The sequence below is a fragment of the Zosterops lateralis genome, assembly GCF_965231275.1.
Source record: "Zosterops lateralis genome assembly, chromosome: 16".
Lineage (NCBI taxonomy): Eukaryota > Metazoa > Chordata > Aves > Passeriformes > Zosteropidae > Zosterops > Zosterops lateralis.
Window position 1 is genome coordinate 118,176 of NC_139776.1, and position 6,605 is coordinate 124,780.

Consider the following 6,605-nt stretch of genomic DNA (forward strand, 5'->3'; position numbering starts at 1 on the left):
TTCTAGCAGCATGCACGGTTTTCTTCAACTCCGGCAGCAGCAATTTCTCCACCGTCACGGGGCAGGATGGTTGTCTTGGCCCCAGCTCTGGCACGGTTTAGCTCCGACCCGAGAGTGTCTGTGCCCACCCTGCAGTCAATAGCCCAGCCCCAACAGTGATTTCAGCCCTGGCCATACAGCATTTCCACCCCAAGACGTAGGCAATATCCCAGCAGCGCCGGCACTTCAGCCCTCTTCCAGCCCCTCCCACTTTCAGCTGTCCACACGCCCTCTCCCGTGTTCAGCCTCGAGACCCAGCCCCAACAGCAGTATCACAGGCCTATATATTCCAGCACACCCATCCTGCAGGCTCTATGTCAGCCCTAGAGTTTCTATGGCCTTGGCAGTCTCTATGCCACCGCTGCAGGGCTTTGAGCCGGAGCCCTGCAGAGTCCCCTTGCCCAGCCCCAGTGATTTCAGCTCTTGACCCACAAGCTTTATTTGACAGCCAGCTGGTTTCTTCTAGCAGCATGCACGGTTTTCTCCGACTCCGGCAGCAGCAATTTCTCCACCGTCATGGGGCAGGATGGTTGTCTTGGCCCCAGCTCTGGCACGGTTTAGCTCCGACCCGAGAGTGTCTGTGCCCACCCTGCAGTCAATAGCCCAGCCCCAACAGTGATTTCAGCCCTGGCCATACAGCACCTCCCCCCCAAGGACGCAGGCAATATCCCAGCAGCGCCGGCACTTCAGCCCTCTTCCAGCCCCTCCCACTTTCAGCTGTCCACACGCCCTCTCCCGTGTTCAGCCTCGAGACCCAGCCCCAACACCAGTATCACAGGCCTATTTATTTCAGCACACCCATCCTACAGGCTCTATGTCAGCCCTAGAGTTTCTATGGCCTTGGCAGTCTCTATGCCACCGCTGCAGGGCTTTGAGCCCGAGCCCTGCAGAATCCCCTTGCCCAGCCCCAGTGATTTCAGCTCTTGACCCACAAGCTTTATTTCACTGCCAGCTCTTCTGTTTCAGTTGTGTCTTCACGTCTTCCCATCAGTGACACATCGTGCCGCTTTTGGTCTCAGAGTATGATTTTTGGATTTTTTGTAGCTCTGTGTTGTTTTAGCTCCCCTTTTGTACCCATAGTCCAGCCCCAACCTGCTAATCCTTACTGCAGCAAAAGCTCTCCAGTCCCTTCCCCAGCCCTTACAGCGATTTCAGCTCCAGCCCGCAGTTCCCGTCCCAGCTCCATATTCCCTAGACCAGCCCCGCAAGGGTTTTACCCCAAAGCCTACCATCTTTGTGTCTCCTCCATCTCTGCTGTCTCAGCTCCAGCTCCTCAGCTTCCCACTGCCTGCAGCTAAAACTGCTACTGCTTCTCACTGCAGCCCGGGGCTGTTGAGAAGGCCACAAGTCAGTCATTGTCATCACTTCAATGTCTTTAGGAGTTGTATCACCCACCCTCCTGGGTTCTCAACCTTGGGGACACTTGAAGCCCGAAGGCCAACATGTATCTCCCCCCTTCCCCTGGGTCTCAGGCCAGCACTTGTCCAAAAGCCCCCTCAGCTCCCCCAGGCAGCACCAAGGGCTGGAAAGAGCCACTGGGCCCCTGCTCCCTCATCCCAAAAGGTGTCCACGGGTTGATTCTCGGGGCCTGGAGCCCTCCGAGCCCCCACAGCCTCAGCCTCTGCTGGGTACCACGGGGCAAGGGCTGGTAACCCCCCAGGCATCTCCTGCAGGCCCTGAGCTGCAGCTCCATCCCCTTCTCCCGTGGGGAGAACCCTCCAGCCCCAGCATTTCCACCGTTCCACACTGTTTTGGGCCTGCCTCTAGTGCCAAGGGCTTTATTCCACATCCTGGGGCTTTCTGTCTCTACTGGGCTCACAACTGCTGTTTCAGCCCTAGCCCTACAACCTTTACTGAATTAACATCAGATATTTAGGGAAAAAAAAAAAAAAAGAAAAAAAAAAAAAAAAAAAAAACAAAAAACAAACAAAAAAACCCAACCAAACAAAAAAAAAAAAAAAAAAAAAAAAACCCCAAAAAAAACCAAAAACAAAACAAAACAAACAAACAAAAAAAAAAAAAAAAAAAAAAAAAAACCATGAGCCAAAAATAATGCATTGAAACAAGCAAAATAATGAAAAGATGCAATAAATATGAAAAACATAGTTACTTCTAATAAAAGCAAAATAAAATAAGAAAAAGTGCAAAAACTGCTGCTTTATTTCTGATCCTGTAAACACTGCTTTTAAATCCAGAAACTACAGAAGAGCTTCTCGCCGGGCCCTGGTAGCCGCAGCCGGTCGTCCTGCGCCGCACCAGGCCTCGCACCAGGCCTCCGGCCTCCCTGGGTACGGCTGGCGCCACTGCCCCAAGACACCGGCGGCCCCCAGACACTGGCGCAGGCGGACGCGGGAGTCGCGTCCGTGCTCACCCTCGCTCCCCGGGCCGGCAGTTGCGGGCATCCCATCTCGGCGCAGCGGCGCTCCTCCCGGCCGACCGACCGCGCAGCTCCAAACACCGCTCCCCGTCCCGCCGCCGGACTGACGCCCCCCGCCCCTCAGGGCGCTATTTATGCCCCAAAGCCGGCCAGCTCAGCCAATCACAAGCGGATGCAGCGCCGGCCCCGCCAATCCCTGTTGAGGAAGCGCCGGCCAGGTGAGCCCAACCAATCACAAGCGGAGGCAGCGCCGGCCCCGCCAATCCCAGCTCGGCTCCGCGAGCCCCGCCCCGCTGTCCCCTCACGGCCCTGCTCCCGCCAGGGCCGGCGGATCGGGGCCGGGGGGTTCGGGGCCCGGGCTGAGGGCGCGGCGGCGTTGCGGTCGCGATCGGGACCGGGAGCGCTGCGGGCGGCAGGAGCCGCTCCTGCTCCGCCCGCAGCCGGCGCTGCGCCGGCGTCCTGCCGGGGCTCCGGGCACGAGAGGACGGCGGCGGCGATTTCCTGGTGCCGGCAGGGCTGTTGGGTGAGAGGATCTCAGTGTGAGACAAGTGACCACCCGAAACACACAAACAATAAGGGATGCTCAGAGCTGCACCAGAAACACCACTGCCCTGACCACACAAATATATCAATTGTAGAAAACACAAACAAAAGCGCAGCAAAAAAAAGCCAACTCTTATTACTCCTAGTCCATTTTCCAAATATAATAAAAATAACCCCATCTCCATTCCCCTCAAAAAAATCTCTGAAATATACACCCAGGACCCCCCCAACTTAAAGACCTGCCCTTAACTAAACAAGCATAAACCCACGTCTTTTGAACTATATAAATTCATTAACCTAATGCATCAAAACCACAGAATTTTTAATCCTTAGTCAACACCATATACACCGATCCCATCACTATATACAAAAACAAGTCCTATTTTCTATTAATAAAATAACAAAAAAGTCTCAACTTTTAACTACAAAAAAACCCATAAAAACACCTAATTAAAAATAAAATAATCTCATTATAAGTAAGCAAAAACTTCAAACAAACTTCCTCCAAAATAAGTATTTTAAATGCCAAAACCCCTCAAGTATTTAAAATAACTACTTCAGAAATGCCTTCTGTACATTCCAGACTGATTTTGAGAGCAAAGCAAGGAAAGAAAAAGCACGCAGCCCGTTTTAAGGAAACAGTGTTTACTCCTGTGCATTCCCTGTCCAGTGTATTCAGCCCAAGCACACAGATCTCCTTCGCTCTTTGTTAGTTTTAGCCAGCTAAAGCAAAGACTTCTTTTTCCCTTTTTCTTCTGACTGTTTAAACCTGCTGCAGACTGGAAAACCCAGAGAAGCACAACAATAAACAAATCAATCCACAAAAATAAAAACAGCAGAAATATACTCAAATTAACAGCACCAAAACCAATTATTCCTGACTCAATAAACCCATAATTCCTCAAAACCATCAAAACAAACAGACCCCCTATAAATACACACAAAACCAAAATATCCATTTGACTACAAACAATATCCCCTAAATTATCCAAAACTATAAAACATATACTCTAATCAAGCAGGCTAAATAAACAAACCTCTACAACACCACAAACAATAATGTCATCATAAATATTAAGAAACCTTAAAAAATGAACTACATCACACTGTCTCAAACCCACTAAAACAAACACTAGATGCTCACCACGATAAAAGCCACCAGTAAATAAATAAAAACCTCCCCTACACCTCACACCACAGCCAATTACACCACTGTAAACCCTAGAAAACAAACCCTGGAAAAACACAATATCCCCCAAAAACAATTCAAAACCAAACTCAGTTCAAAAATACTCTGACCATGTGAACTACGAAACCAAACACGAAATAAATACACCACATGTCTCATCACACCGTCTACAAACAGAATAAAGCCACACAATAAATCATTAAAAACCACCAAACAGAAAAAACCCAGCTCTACCCAACCTGAATCCCTCCACACAACACACAAAACCCCAATAACACATTTCAGAAGTCTCTCAAGAAGAGCTACTTCGATTAATTCTACCTCAAATACAAACAAACCCATCCATAAAGTTATCCTCACTCAAAAACCTGATTATGTATGATAAATAATACTCCAAAAAGTCACGCAAAATACTACATCTCCCCTAAGTACATAATATTGAATAAAAGCCACATAGAAACATCATTATTTATTAAAATTCCAGCTGAAAAGAAAATTCCTCCACTTCAGACACTGACAACAACAGAAGAGGAGTTTCTCCAATCAATTTGAACTCCTTTTGTCTCCATAACTCCTTTTTCTTCTGGGAGCACCGGGGAGGGATTGGTGAGACGAAGCTGAAAAGAAAAAAACACATTCCCCCAATAAACCCAAAGTGGCTTATCTGTTTAGCATAGAAGTTTGTCCCTTGTCGTCCCCCGAGGAAATGCTCCAAACCCAAATGCTCCTGCAGCCTCGTCATGAACCACGGCCAGAACTCAGGATAAATTCCTCATTCTTCACAGCTCGATATCGAATTGAGCTGATGCTCCCCTTTTAAACCGCCCCCGGCTGGAACCGGCCCCTCGTTATCCATCCCAGCTGCACCTGTGCCTGCCCTGTCCCCTCTACATTAATTCTAATTTACCGGTTTCTCCTCGCTGCCTTCCCCGGGAGCGCCCGGCACGGCTCCAGCGGCGACAGCGAGTGCTGCAGCTCCGGGCACAGCGCCAGCGTGTCCCGCCCGCCCGCCGGCCGGGGGATCGGCAGCGGCCCCGACACCGCCTTGAATGGCCCGCCGAGGAAGCGGCAGTGAGGGCGGACACCGGCCGGGAGCGCCCCGGAACTGCCCCCGGCTCGTTCGGTTCGGCTGAGGGGGGCGACGTTCGGGGAAACTCGGCTGGGTTCGGCTGTTCGGCGATTTCCGTCAGCCGTCGGCTATTCTCGGCTGTTCGGCAACACTCGGTCATTTTCGTCCCTCCCCGTCTCTGTTCGGTGACGCCGCGACTTACGTCACTTTTGCCCCTCCCCACCGCCATCTTGAGAAGGTCGGCCGCAGCGAATCGCGCCGCCATCTTGGTTGTGGCACACTTAAGGACCCCATCGGTGTTTAACACAGTCGCCTGACTAAAATGTCTCCCCTGAACCCGCCCGCGGCGCGGCTGAACCCACAGCGCGTGTCCCTACACCTGGAAACGCCGCAGAAAATTGTCCCCGGGCGGCGCCGTGGTCAGGATTTTTATGCAGGCACTAAGATAGACACACCACAGGTCCTCTCTGTTTCCCGCCCTTTTGGCCGCCATCTTTAGAAGGTCAAGCGCCGCGAGTCGCGCCGCCATCTTGGTTGTGGCATCCCCCCCAAATGTCCCCCTCGGCTGCTCGCACAGGCGCCTGACCACATCGCCTGCCCGAACACTGCCGTGGCGCCGCTCAGCCCCCATCCCGTGCCCGCGCACCTGCGTACGCCGCGGAAAAAATCGCTCCCGGGCGGCTCCGTGGTCTAGGCCGCGCGCAGGGAGCCGGCTGCCACGTGTCCGGGGGTCTTCGCATTTTTTCTCGCCTTTTTGGCCATGATCTTTCGGTCCTCGGGCGGCAAAACTGCCCGTGAGCGCACAGCCCGGGGCTGCTACGGCGGAGAACTGCAGTACCGCTTTTTATCCACGAGATGGCAGCATTGCCGCACAGTTCACAGCCCGGGGCTGCTACGGGCACGGGGGAGAGCTGCAGTACCGAAATTTACACACACGATGGCAGCATTGCCTCACAGATCACAGCCCGGTGCCAGGCAGGGGGAGCTGCAGTACCGCTCTGTGTCCACACGGTGGCAGCGCTGCCGCACGGAGCGGACGCAAAAAAGAACGCGCCCAAAATTCCCCTTCCAAACATCCCCGAAAATAAAGGCCCCAAAAGACCCCCAACCACAACAACTACGAGAACCCTGCCATCAACCAAGCCAAAACAAAAATAGCCTTAATTTTATGCTATATTTCCATATTTCTTCTATTTCTTATTAGGATATTTCTATTATCTCATGTATTGATCTAGTATAATTTACCTATTTATATAATCTACCTGTTTGTATTATTAAAATTTATTTATTATATCATGTTCATTTTATTAGGTATATTTTACATACTATAATATATGGAACATGTAATAATAGTGTAACTAAAGATATTATTCTTAGATGTTGTAGTT

At 51.2% G+C, this 6,605-nt stretch overlaps 1 long non-coding RNA gene across 1 annotated transcript; it reads right to left on the minus strand.

The window, feature by feature from the left end:
* Nucleotides 1–4,598: 4,598 nt before the first annotated feature.
* Nucleotides 4,599–5,145, minus strand: LOC310916088. Its single transcript, XR_014591258.1, has 2 exons — nucleotides 5,056–5,145; nucleotides 4,599–4,765 (listed from the first exon to the last, which is right to left on the minus strand). It is a non-coding gene; the product is annotated as an uncharacterized lncRNA (long non-coding RNA).
* Between the last annotated feature and the right edge of the window lie 1,460 nt (nucleotides 5,146–6,605).